Source organism: Leptidea sinapis, chromosome 18 (assembly GCF_905404315.1).
Source record: "Leptidea sinapis chromosome 18, ilLepSina1.1, whole genome shotgun sequence".
NCBI lineage: Eukaryota > Metazoa > Arthropoda > Insecta > Lepidoptera > Pieridae > Leptidea > Leptidea sinapis.
Genome location: NC_066282.1, coordinates 2,942,522 through 2,956,635, shown reverse-complemented (window position 1 = coordinate 2,956,635; position 14,114 = coordinate 2,942,522). Strand labels below are relative to the sequence as shown.

At 42.6% G+C, this 14,114-nt stretch overlaps 2 protein-coding genes across 2 annotated transcripts in view; one reads left to right on the top strand and one right to left on the bottom strand.

The window, feature by feature from the left end:
• LOC126969482 (uncharacterized) overlaps nucleotides 1–13,447 on the top strand; it is a 169,343-nt gene extending 155,896 nt beyond the window's left edge. The window contains exon 7 of the transcript XR_007730405.1: nucleotides 13,351–13,447. The gene's annotated coding sequence lies outside the window, so the exon portion shown is untranslated. The remainder of the gene's footprint in view (nucleotides 1–13,350) is intronic.
• Nucleotides 1–14,114, bottom strand: part of LOC126969327 (uncharacterized) — a 69,348-nt gene that overhangs the window by 13,506 nt on the left and 41,728 nt on the right. The window lies entirely within an intron of this gene.

Sequence of the window (14,114 nt, the reverse complement as noted above, 5' to 3'; positions counted from 1 at the left end):
CTAAAAAATACAGATCGTCATAGAGATAGGCAATGCGTCCGACGCAAGTTCCGTGGCCTCGGTCAAACCGAGGAAAGTGATCACCCGATCAGCCCGTCCGCCTGTCCTTCAGGCGTACTTTGACGCGCAGGCGACCCCTAAGGTCCCCGCGGTCAGTCCTGACCGCACGGTAGCCCCTCAGGCTTCCAGTGCTTCACCGGCCCGGCCGGAATCCGCTCTACCGTCGAGAGCGGAGAGTGTCGCGTCGGATGCTGACGGCTTCATCACCGTCAGTCGCAAGAAGAAGCGCGGTCGTGAATCGCCTTCTCTGGATAGCACACCCGCGAAGAAAGCCGCGGCCACGACTGGCTCCGCTCCCGCGTCCGCGCCCGCGCCCGCTAAAGCCCGCGTACCGCCTCCGACCAAGCGCCCGCCTCCCATTTTTATAGGGGACCGAGGCCGATGGTTATCCATCAAAAACAGGATCCCGAAGACGCTCTCCTTCCAGGCGAGGGCGTACCAATCACTAATCAAACTAGAGACCAGAGAGGTAGCGGACCACCGCGCCCTGACATCTCTTCTTAGAGAGCTGAGTGTGGGTTTCCACACGTACGCCCTGCCTGAGGAGAAGCGCCTGAGGGTCGTTATTAGAAACGTCCCCAAAGAGTTAGACGAGGCCGACATTCTGTCGGACCTCAAAGAGCAGGGTTACCCTGCACACGAGGTGCACCGTATGCGCGGAACCAACAATAAACAACCATTTAACATGGTTCTCGTAGTCCTCGACCTCACGCAAGAGGGAAAGGAAATTTTCAACATCAAATCGGTTTGTTCCCTTCAGGGCATCCATACCGAAGCTCCTCGCAACCGCGGGGGGCCCGGTCAGTGTCACAGATGCCAATTATACGGGCACTCGGCACGAAATTGCGAACACACCCCGAGGTGTGTGAAGTGCCTCGGGAAACACGGCACGCCAGAGTGCCCTCGACCAGCGCAATGCGCGGAGCCCCCGGCCTGCGTCTTGTGCGGGGAGAAGGGGCACCCCGCGAGCTATCGCGGGTGTCCCAAGGCACCCAAACACAAGCGTCACCCAGGGCGCCGCCAGCCGCAAGGCAGAGCAGAGAAGGTGGAGTTCACTCCAACCTTCAAACCTGCGCCGCCTCCGAAGGTAAACGCCTGGGCGAGGTCTCCTTCGGCTGCCAACGCTGCCACAGAGGCCACTCTCGCGGCCCCCGCGGCCCTCCGGCCTCCGCTAGCGTCCCGCCCGGCGGCGTCGGTCCCGCGACCGAGGCCACCGGCGCCCGCGTCCGCGGCAACAGGTAGCAAAGGCGGCAGCACCTTTGCGTTCATGTTCGAACTGTCAGAGATGTTCGACATTGACGAAATAACAGCCCTGGCCAGCAGGCTCGATGCTGTCCGGGAAGACCCGCCGTCGCTGCTGCAAGTTATGGCAGACAACGGCAAAATATTCCGTGCCCTCACCGATATAGGGCTAAAGTATAAAAACAACATTCGCGATGCCTAATTACGTAAGCGGACGGGTTAAACCACATACGCTCCGTATAGCGTATTTTAACGCCCAAGGCCTTAAGCCTCAACTAGACTTGGTGAAGGAGTTCGCTCACGAACATCAATTAGACCTATTCTTAGTGCAAGAGACATTTTTAAAACCACGTATACGCGATCCGCGTATCGCTAATTATAACTTAGTTAGGAATGATCGCACCACCCGTATGGGCGGCACCCTCATTTATTTTAAAAGGTCTCTACACTGTATATCTATAGATCCTCCGGTCCTCACTAACATCGAGGCCTCTGCCATCCGGGTCAGTATGGCGAATCACCAGCCGATCACTGTTATTTCAGCTTATCTTCCGCCGTCGAAACAAATATTAGACACAGATATAGAAGCATTACTCGGCCACGGGGCCGCAGTCATAGTGGGCGGCGATCTTAACACCAAACACTCCAGCTGGAACAGTAGAGCCACAAATAGAAACGGAATTTTATTAGACTCTCTCACAGACACGCGGAACTTTTCAGTAATAGCACCCGACGAACCAACACGTTATCCGGATAACGTCGCGCACCGACCCGACATTCTAGACGTTGCGTTACTTAAAAACGTAACGCTCAATGTAAATTCAATCGAGGTTCTTCACGAATTAGAGTCAGACCACCGGCCCGTCGTCCTAAATCTAGGCCCACCGGTTAACTTTCAACCACCGACGAAAACAGTGATCGACTGGCAACGGCTGGAAAAGGATCTCGAGTCTATCAAGTCCGACGACCTTGACCGTATACCGGACGTCATCGACTCGGTCGACACGGCTCACAGTGCTATCTCTCATGTGACGTCACACATACAGAGTAGGATCAAGGCCTGCTCCAGGCAGGTTCCGACGATGCAACCGCATCGCCTAAACCTGCCTCCAGAGGTCAGGAACTTACTCACACAGAAGCACAGAGCCACTAGACTTTACGACAGGTATCCGTCGGTCGAGAATAGGCGCCACCTCCGCTACCTACAGCGGGTGGTACGGGAAAGTATCGCGGAACTCCGCGGCGAACGTTGGGACCGCTTGCTCGGCAACCTTAAGCCATCACATGTGGCTTTCTGGAAGCTGCCTCGCGCGTTCAAACAGGAGCCGCCCACTGTCATGCCTCCTTTGGACAGACCGGGACTGCAGCCGGCGCTCGATGACGATGAGAAGGCTGAATGCCTCGCCGATAGTCTCGAGAGTCAGTGCTCTCCAAATGCAGCAGCCGACCCGACACACGTTGACGAAGTTGATCGTGAAGTTGAACGTCGCTCCGCTCTGAGCCCTTCAGGCGACGTAATAAAACCCACCTCTTACGAAGAGGTGAAACTAATCATTAAGGAGCTTCACTCCAAGAAGGCCCCGGGGCCCGACACTATAAACAATAGGGTTCTTAAAATCCTACCCTCGACCCTTATTACTTTATTGGTTACCATTTTTAATATTCTATTGTCTAATAGCGCGTTCCCCGAACAATGGAAGGATTCCATTGTTATCGGTATCCCAAAACCCAATAAACCTAAAGCTAATCCGAGTAGCTATAGGCCTATTAGTTTAATTAACTCGATCGGGAAACTTTACGAAAGATTAATTCTCGCGCGTCTTAATCATTACATCGCGGAGCTTAACCTGATACCCGACATACAGTTCGGATTCAGAACCGCTCACTCGTGTCCCCAGCAGGCTCACCGACTCACAGAGTACATTCTCATACGGCGTCAATTTCACGCTACCACGGCAGCCGTGTTTTTCGATGTCGCGAAGGCCTTCGACAAGGTATGGCACAACGGCTTAGTATTCAAGCTGTATCAACTGGGAGTGCCAGACAGGCTCGTGCGCATCATTCGAGCCTACCTTACCGATCGCTCCTTCCGATATCGAGTAGAGGGCACCCTATCCTCACCCAGACCCATCAGGTCTGGCGTGCCACAGGGTTCGGTCCTCTCTCCCACTCTTTTCTCGCTCTTCACGAGCGACATTCCCAAGTTTCCGAGTGTCCAGCTCGCTCAGTACGCTGACGACACGGCACTCTACTTCGGCTCCAACCGCTCAACCTTGAGCAAGAACATTAAAGTGCTTCAAGCCGCCGTCGATGAACTAGGCAACTGGTTCAGAAAATGGCGGATTGAAGTGAACCCCACCAAGAGTGCAGCGGTACTCTTCGGTAACGCGAATAGCATACGCGCTAAAAAACAACCGACTGACGTTATTAAACTGTATGAAACACCCATACCGTGGGTGAAGGATTACAAATACTTAGGAGTCACGTTCAACAGCAATATGAACTTCAAGAAACATATTGATACGGTATGCAATAGAGCCCGATTTGTCCTCAGTCGCCTTTATCCACTTGTGTGTGGGCGAAGCAAACTTCCGCTCAAACACAAAGTGACGATGTACAAAACCATCGTACGGCCCATACTGTCATACGCAAGCGTCGTTTTCGCGCACACCCGACCGAGCTACTTACGTCGTTTGCAAGTAGTTCAAAATAAATTCACGCGCATGGCAACCGGAGCCCCGTGGTTCATCCGAAACGTTGACCTTCACCGCGACCTAGAGCTTCCGACAATAGCTCAACACTTTAAAGAGATCTCGCGACGCTTCTTTGACAAGGCGCCTAACCATCCCAACATCTTGGTTAGGAAGGCATGCGGGTACACCCCCCTTCACCATAGTCTCAACCCAATAAGACGTCCCAGACACGTAACGGTAGACCCGGATGACGACATCACCATCGCGAACGCGACACCCACACAAACACCGACACAGACACGCACACACCGCCTTCGCAGGCGTAGGCGCGGTCAACCACCGCAAACCACTGGCACTCGTCACTCTGACGATGGCCAGCGGCCCGCACCCTAGATACACCACACATTCTTTTGATACCCGACGAGACGTTAGTCCTCGTCCTGTAATCGCTTCACTACACTCACTCACACACGGACTGACTGACGGACTGACATACACCACTTACACAATCACAAACACACTCCACAAACAGACACAAACACAAACATACATGCACACAAACATTTACACTACGTACATACATACAAACACACATACATGCAATCATAAACACATACATACACACTTACATACATTACACAAAACATCACCACACTCGCCGGCGAGTGTGCTCTTATCACCTTTTCATCTTTCATCTTCATTTCATCTTCATTTTCATTCTCTCTCCTTCCCACAAGCACACAGCCGGTCTGAGGTTCGAGTCTCCTTAGGAGACGCCCCGCGACTGTTGTTGCGTAGTCTTTGCGGCCTCCACGGCCCACGTCCTACTTCGCTGTGAAAGCCAGGGCTGCTAACAGCACAGAGGAGGTTTTAGTCGGTATGGGGTGTCCGCTTACGCGGACACTCGAGTCCGACATATTACGCCCCGTTCCGGGGCGTAAATACGTAACAGTATTTCCTCCTCTCAAAAAAAAAAAAAAAAAAACTTGGGTATCACGTTGGATTAAAAGCTTCAGTGGGGTCCACATGTTGCCCAACTAGCAGATAGACTCAGCTCTGCGGCATATGCCGGGTTCGAATCCCGGTAGGTGGAAGAATTTATATGATGAATATGGATGTTTGTTTCCGAGTCATGGATGTTTAAATGTATTTATGTATGTTTATATGAATTTATATATGTTTAAGTAAGTATATTGTTTTAAATATATCATTGTCTTGTAACCCATAACACAGGCTTGTATATGTTTAACTTGGGGCAAGACAATTTGTGTAAAAAGTGTGTCAATATATATATATGCCGTTAGAATGCTTAGAGATTACACGAATGTTGCGACCGTTAGATTAACGTACTTCAGTTATTTTCACAACATCGTGACGTACGGTATTTGACTGTGGATTAATTAGTATATAGGTTAGCGTGTCTGTCTGTGTGTCACCTGCAGAGTGCGGCGTCGGGAGTGCGCTGCTCGCGGTCGGGAGTGAGCGAGCAGCTGGCATCGCTCGTGTCGCTCGTCTCGCTCCCACCGCCGCGGTAGCGCTCCACTTCTGCGTTAACAACTAGCCAATTAAACCATAACAAACATTAAAGTTTTACGTCGTGAACGTCCATCGTTTAATGGACATTCTTAATTTCTTCAAATTATATAAATAAATTGATTTACGCAAACACTGATACCCATAACACAAGTTAGATCTTAACATGGGTATCAGAGTTTCAATTCAACACTGTATTTTATTTAAGATAAGTTAATTTTTAAGACGCAGTACATATATATTTAACTGTTGTGAACCTCTGTTTTTGTGACTATTATTATTATATTATTAAAAAAAGCGGCCAAGCGCGAGTCGGATTCACCCATGAAGGGTTCCGTAGCAGCAAGTAACATAATATAAAAGTTCTTGTAGTACGTTGTAACTTTGATTCATGTATTAATCATAGTGTATTTTTTTAAATTAAGTTATTGATAATACGATTTATGACGTATTAAAAAAAACTAATTACTAGATCTAGTTCAAACCTATTGTGGTAGTATGCATGGTTTTATCATTCTTTTATATTAGAACAGAGAATTTCTCTTTAACCATCTATTTTAGACACACATTTTACCATTTTGGAAGTGTATCTCACTCAAAGTATTCCGTTTAGAAAAAAAAGGTATTATAAGCCTCAATATCATTTTGAAGACCCATCCATAGATGGAATCTACGTATGGGTTCGATGGGTTCCCCAAAATTTATTGTTTTTTTTTTTTTTCAATTTTTGTTCAGTTCTTACAGTTTCGGAAAAAAGTGGCTGTGACATACGGACGGACAGACGGGTTCAGTTTTTTTCCATTAGGCTACGGAACCCTAATAAAGAAGAGGAGGTTATCTTTTTTATGCTGGTCTTCGTCGTTTATGTACTATATGAACAGATATAATTTTTTAAGGTATATACAGGGTGAATAAAATGATAAGAAAATCAACAGGCAAGGGACTCATTAAAACATTGGCGATTTGCGTAAGACAAGAGGGATCACATTTTGAGCATTTAATTAATTAATTTACAAAAAAATACCCACTTAATTTACTACTTTCTTTTAAAATACTATGTTACTTAAGAATAGTTATTAGTTTTTGGCCATTCTTTCGATTGGCATTGTAAAAGTAGGGGTGTTTTTTTTTACATTTCAGTCGGTTTGATTACCAGACGAGGCAAGTAATTTTTAGAAAATCTTTGAATGCAGAAGTACTAACTTTTAAAAATAAGATAAAGTCTTCTTTCAGTAAAATAGCCTATCTTCGATATAAATTCGATAAGGTACTTTCCCTTCATGTCCCATAACTTTGGGACATCCTGTATATATTCATTAGTCGCAATGTAAAAAATTCAGATGCTGACATTAAATAAACGCACGGGTTGAGCAACTTAACCGTAAGCATAAAAAATAGATATTAATACATAATTCACGTAAAATTTTCCATTATATCATTGCGGAACATCCTGTGTGTAATCTAGTGGCCTGTTAGCATAGACACCTACTTCGTGCCATCTTCTAAGGTTGTTTTAAATTTTATTGCCTAGATATACAATTTGTTTGTATGTCAATTTCAAAATTACAATTTACTTACGTGTTTAATTTATTTTATTACGATTGACCATTGACCATAGGGAGGCTCCTTTGCACATGAAGCCGGCTAGATTATGGGACCACAACGGCGCCTATTTCTGCCGTGAAGCAGTACTATGTAAACATTGCTGTGTTTCGGTCTGAAGGGCGGCGTAGCTAGTAAAATTACTGGGCAAATGAGACTTAACATATTATGTCTCAAGGCGATGAGCGCAATTGTAGTGCCGCTCAGAAATTTTGGGTTTGTCAAGAATCCTGAGCGGCATTTGCATTGTAATGGGTAGGGCGGTAAAATTATCGTCATGCTCGTCTCGTCCCTTATTTTCATAAAAAAAAAAGATCATGGGTAAGTACTCCACCCGGCTACAAATGGCTACCAGAACATTATAATTTTTTTTAGATGTCAGAACTCGTTTTTTGCAATAAACAACCGACCCCCCGTCAATCCTTTTTAACTTATCGAATTTTGCGAGCGAAAGTTTATATTTTTCAAAACCATTTCTTGCCCAGACTACATCTGATGTTAAATGAAAACCGCTGGCTATGAACATCTGCTATACCAGAGGTCTTAGAGATGCACAGCCCGCCTTTAAGGTTGGGCTATGCTTATTGCAAGGCCTTATGTTAAAAAGTGGATACTTAGATAATTTATACGTCTAGATAAAGTCTTTTGCTGTTAGACAATCGATAAAAACAGGCCAGATTTAATTCTTTAGTGTGCGTGACAAGCTACGTCTTACAGTCGCGATTTGTTTGACACTTTGTTTTAGTGTGCGTGCATTGCTCAAATCTATTTTGACTAGTTAACTCTAAACTCAAAATTTATTCGACGTTTTCACAGCTGTTATAGTCTATCTAGACGTATAAATGATTTAATACCAAACATTGGTAAAGGAAGACTCCTCGAGTGCTTGCACATATTCAAGATGGCGCCCGAAATGAATACGAATAGATACCTCGTCTATCATCGCAGTCGGGAGCGTCTTCCAGACTGCGTAGTATGTCCGCACAGAGGTCAGACTCGAGCGGCACCGGGCTGTCGGACTCTCTAAAACAATACACACAAATTTTGTTATACTTCTCGATTCATTCATTATATCTCGTAGTTGTCAGGGTTCACACTTCAATTATATTTTAAACCCCTTATTCATAACGGTCCGCTAACTTTAAACATCCGCTAAGGAGTGTTTTTTCTCATTCTGACTTAGGTCAATAGAAGAAGACAGAGTGCGAATTAGCAATGCTTTAAGTTAGCAGACTATTATGAATAAGGGGGTAAAGATTTATGTCATTACAACAACACGGCTCTGTTGTGTAAGAGCACAGCTTAATCTTCATAAAACTACACTACAGTATAACACAGTATTATGGTGGCACATAAAGGCCACTTGGGGTCTGATTTTTGGGATCATTTGCCCTTTTAATCATGTGTCTGTCACTGGGCATAAAGATGCCAGGTTGGGGAGCGGATGCTCCTGTTTGAGGTCTTGTCAAGTGCTGGTGCATAAATGATATACAGACACTCCAATTTTATTTATATGTATAGATATAAATGTTTGTTTCCCAGTTATGGATGTTTATACGTACTTATGTATGTTTAAGTAAGTATATTGTATTAAATATATCGTTGTCTTGCACCCATGGTATAGGCTATGCCTAGTCGGAGGCAAGATAATTTGTGTTAAAGTGTGTCAATATAATTATTATTATGTGATGAAAGTAAATGCACTCACACATACAAACGCACATTATAATGCTAGGAATTTACAAGTTTAAAGTTATCTATTGTTATTTTTAATGCTTCTCTAGCAACATATTTTAATAATTGTGATCCTTATATGTCCCCTACATAGGTGATCTGTAATACAAGGTCAAACTACTTCAGACACCAGATTCTCACAAAATACCAGCTCTTAAAAATGTAACATTCCTTGTACTGTTTCAGCTTTAAGATCTTTGTATGTAGAAAAAATAAATAGAAATTTATTATATATATTACTATTATTATTATTCCAATGTTGCTCCTGTTTACTCCTTTGCACAGGATGCCGGTTAGATTATGGGTACCACAACGGCGCCTATTTCTGACGTGAAGCAGTAATGTGTAAGCATAATTGTGTTTCGGTATGAAGGGCGCCGTAGGTAGTGAAATTACTGGGCAAATGAGACTTAACATCTTATGTCTCAAGGTGACGAGCGCAGTTGTAGTGCCACTCAAATTTTTAATTCGCCAATTTTTTAACAAAACACGTTAATAAAACAAGTTAGCAAAACAGTCAATTTTGTTATATCTTGTTCAACTCTCAGGTTGCAACCCCAAAATTTAATTGCATTTTTGGAAGTTGACCTGAGATGTCGCTTTTTCAAATGTAAACAATTTGTTATTTTAAAGTGATATCCCTCACTTCTGGGATTAATTATAAATAAATGGGAAGTGAGAGGTATTACTTTAAAACAAAGTGTTCACTAAGCCGCCAAAGACGACCTATATAGCCCATTGGATAGTGACCCTGCCGACTGAACTAGAGGTTTCGGGTTCGAATCCCGGTATATGATGAATATAAATGTTTGTTTCGTCGTCATGGATGTTTATATGTATTTATGAATGTTTAAGTATGTATATTGTATTAAATATATCGTTGTCTTGTACCCAAAGTCACTCTGTAAAAGTGTACTACTTTGGGGCAAGATAATTTGTGTTAAAGTGCGTCAATATAATTATATTAGATTAAAGTAAGTTTATCTACACCCATGCCTTAAATCCTCTATTAAAGATTCTGCAACAGTTGGCTTATTGCCAACATTAAAACACCCAATGTCCTAATAACCATTACATCATCCAAACGAGTGTTGTAATGTTGTACTGAATTTCATAACAACACTCCTTTGTTTTTTTTCGATCCCTTCATGCGCAAAGAGTTTCAACAGACACCCACATTCTTATTGCTCGATGCGTGGTATCTGTATGAATTTCAAAAAAAGAACATTTTCGTTTATGCGTGTTTCACACTACCAGAACATTGCGCGCCGTAAAAAAAAGTAGGTTATTCGAATCCCTGCTATTTTTCTTGGTTTGTTTACAAAAAATAAGCGAAGTTTTTTAAACGCTGCAAACGAACATAATATTCAAGTGAATTTTAATAATTGCACTATACAAAATGTGAATTACTACTAAAATAGATAATTCCTTCATTATGTAATAAATACTTAGTTTATTTGTATTAAGTTACTACTAGGACTGGCTGTTTTAATGTTAGCAGTAAGCTAACTGTTTCAGAATATTTTATAGAGGATTGATATTATGGGTTGTAGATAAAGTGTGGTCTGTAGATAATTAGGTATTGAAACACTCATGTGATACTATTATAAACCCACATTCGTGATATAATACCACTTATTACACAACAGATGCGTAAATAAGTAATACGCACCTATTGTGCAGCACGAGTGCGACGAGCGCCGGGTGCGGCACGGGCGGCAGGTGTGTCGCCCGCGGGTTGAACGCGGACGCATCGAGTGCGGGCGCCGACACTCGCGGCAAGGCGCTGCCGCCCCACTCGCTCCACATGCCTGCAACACGTCGACAAATCTTTTCTATCAGAGAAACAAAAGTGTTCAAAGGCATAAAATCAAAAATAAACAGCATGAATAAATAAAATAATAAAATAAAAAAAATCAAACAATATCCTATTTAATAAAATAAAATAATTTTTAAACTCGCATTCCAATTCAATCTTTGAGTTTCTTTTCTTTTTCTATTATTTTTGGATGGTCACTTTTAAACAAACAAAAGGAACCGTGTTGTCTACAGTTACTGTCAACAGGTCGACTTTGTAGGCTACCTACTGAAAATCAGTGTTGGAAATCATTTCCAAAAATACTGAGTAGGTGTCCTTTTCATGACGCCGTATTTTTTATTTGTTAATTTTACTATGTATATATGTTTTGTGTTGCCATGAGTAAATGCATACTTTACTTTACTTTACACTCTGACGCTGGCTGTGAAATCTAGGGACAGTTCATCGTACTTGGCAAATCTGTCAATTTGGAACACATTGCCTCCGTTTTCCAGTCTGTCATGTCTATGTTCGGAGAACAAATAAGTTAATAACAAATAGTTACTCTTGTGTCAATAACAGACTATATACTCTATGGCGCTTGCAAGTTTGGCGGACGTGCGGGGAACTCCTGTCTTAGCCGCATGGCACCTTGTATTACGGACGAATCTTTAATATGCAGTTTATCAGTACATGCTCTTTTTTTAACTAGCCCTTTAAATTGTGACAAGTTGGTTATTAATTATTATATAGAAGGCATTGAAGAGCCCAAACAGTCTATTTATTTATTTATTGCTCCAACAGGGCGAACACCAATATAATTCCTTAATAACTAACATAGATATAACTATTTAAGTGACACCCCAATTATAAAGGAACACAAACAAAGCATAATCAAACTGCGAGAAATAAATTAAAATCGTCCTATGGAAAAAGAGCTCACAGTACAACGATTGCAAAATAAGTAAATAATAAATGTTTATGATTTATATGATGTATAATCTGTGCTCTCTCTTCCGGTGACGGTTTGAAAGTAACGCGTGTGTTTTGCAGTAAATAAATAATATCTACGAAATTATGTGGTATTATTTCAAGACATAACACAGTCGGGGTTATACGCCATAACAGAAAACATCCTCAAAAAGGCTACGTCGGCAAGTGTATTGAAATTATTTTTTTTTATTAAAAATAGGATATGATATCACTTATTGAAAGTTAAAAACTACTGCCAATGCCAAAAAGTATACTTCAGACCTGAGAAGAGCGAGCGCAACAAACTCAGCGGGCTTCTCTATATAAAAAATACGGTTACAAAGTAATAGCGTACAGTTAAGTTTCTTATCTGAATTAAAATCAAAGATTAATGTAAACTTCTATTAATATTTCAAGCGAAGACTGAACATTCCATAAGGAATGTTATAATATAACTGCCGCGAAGTGGTTCCCATTGTTCACACCAGGTGGAGCGTCGCCACGCTTAAGATCAGACATTTAAAGTAATCGGTGCGAACAATGTTTTATCTTCAAGTATGATGTAATTAATATAGATTTATAGCAGGCCTATCTCACTCCCCGTGTAGATATCGAAATCGTATGTACGCGTGGCGGCAATTATGGTGTGGCTGTCCATTAAGGACTCACGAGTGTGACGCACGCGCGAACTTTGTTCGTGACCTACTTCACCGATCACACCGATGTTTTAAAAATGGAGAAACATAAAAAAAGATCATTCCAATACAAATTTAAATTTTTTAAGCTTCCTAAAGACGCTGAAACAATCTTATTTAAAGTGACTATTATTGTCATGAAATTACCATTCATGATAATCACCTATTTATAACCTAAACTAAGTAGATTAAATGACTGTATTTCGTTTTTTGTAATTAAACCAAGAGCCGAAATAAAAAAAACTGATCTATTTTTATAAGATGACCTTATACTAGTTAGGTACAGTTTTAGGTGAAAAAGACAACCCTAATGTCGTCAGAAGAGGCTAGAGCCACGCGATAGAAAGAAATGCAAGTATTAGATGAATAAAAAAGTAGGTTAGCGCTGTGCGATCAGAACTGCAGCTGATTGTATGACCGCAAAAGTCCCTATTTCTTTAATTGATTTTATCGACATCCATGCTTTAAATCCTCTTTTAAAAGATTCTGAAACAGTTAGCTTATTGCCAACATTAAAACACACAATGTTCTAATAATCATTACATCATCCAAACGAGTGTTGTAATGTTGTATTGAATTTCATAACAACACTCCCATTTTTTTTCCATCCCTTCATGCTCAAAGAGTTTTAACAGACAGCCACATTCTTATTGCGTCGTCGTCGATGCGTGGTATCTGTATGAATTTCAAAAAAAGAACATTTTCGTTTACGCGCGTTCCACACTACCAGAACGTCGCACGCCGTAAAAAAAGTAGGTTATTCGAATCCCCGCCATTTTTCTTCGATATTTTTATTGTTTTGTTTACAAAAAATGAGCGATTCATTTGAATCGCTGCAAAAGAAGAAAATAATTAATTATTTCATTAATAAGTACTTAGTTTATTAATTGTAGTAATGGATGATATAAGGTTACTACTAGGACTGGCTGTTTTAATGTTAGCAGTAAGCTAACTATTTCAGAATCTTTTAGAGGATTCATATTATGGGTTTGTAGATAAAGTGTGGTCTGTTGATAATTAGGTATTAAAACACTCATGTGGTACTATTATCCCACTTATAAACCCACATTCGTGTTTTAATACCCCTTATTACACAACAGTTGCATAAATAACTGTTGCGGAGTGAGCCTGCTGTCCTCGCACGTACCCGCCGCCCTGTTCCCGCGCCAGTCGTCCCTCTCCGCGAGCACGTCGGGCGGCGCCAGTTCCCGCTCACATCGCTCCGCCCAGGTCGCGGCGCCGGGCCCCGCCTCCAGCGGCAAGCGGGCCTCGCCCTCTTCTAGCGCTACAAGTATCTCTGCATCAAAAGCCTACAGAGAAAAAATCATTTAAAGACAAAATCAAACATGCTTTAAAAACCCCATTTGCCGTATCTCCGCTCTTCGACAACAATTCCCTTAAAGCCTCGCCTAGTATCGGAATACTGGTTCTCGAAATTTCGAGCGATTGCCAATTCCGTGGATATCTGGAGGGCAAAGCCAAATTGGCTTCAAAGAAACTGGGCGTCCTAAATAGAGCACAGCAATACTTCAAGCCGGCCCACATTCTAGCGCTGTCAAAGCGCAGGTCCGGCCGTGGAGTATTGCTGTCATCTCTGGTCTGGCGCACCCCAGTATCAGCTCGATCCATTTGACCGCGTGCAACGCAGAGCAGCTCGAATTGTCGGGGACCTAGCGCTCTGTGAACGGCTGGGTCACTTGGCGTTGCATAGAGACGTCGCTTCATTGTGTGTCTTCTACCGCATTTATCACGGGGAGTGTTCCGAAGAGCTATTTAACCTTATTC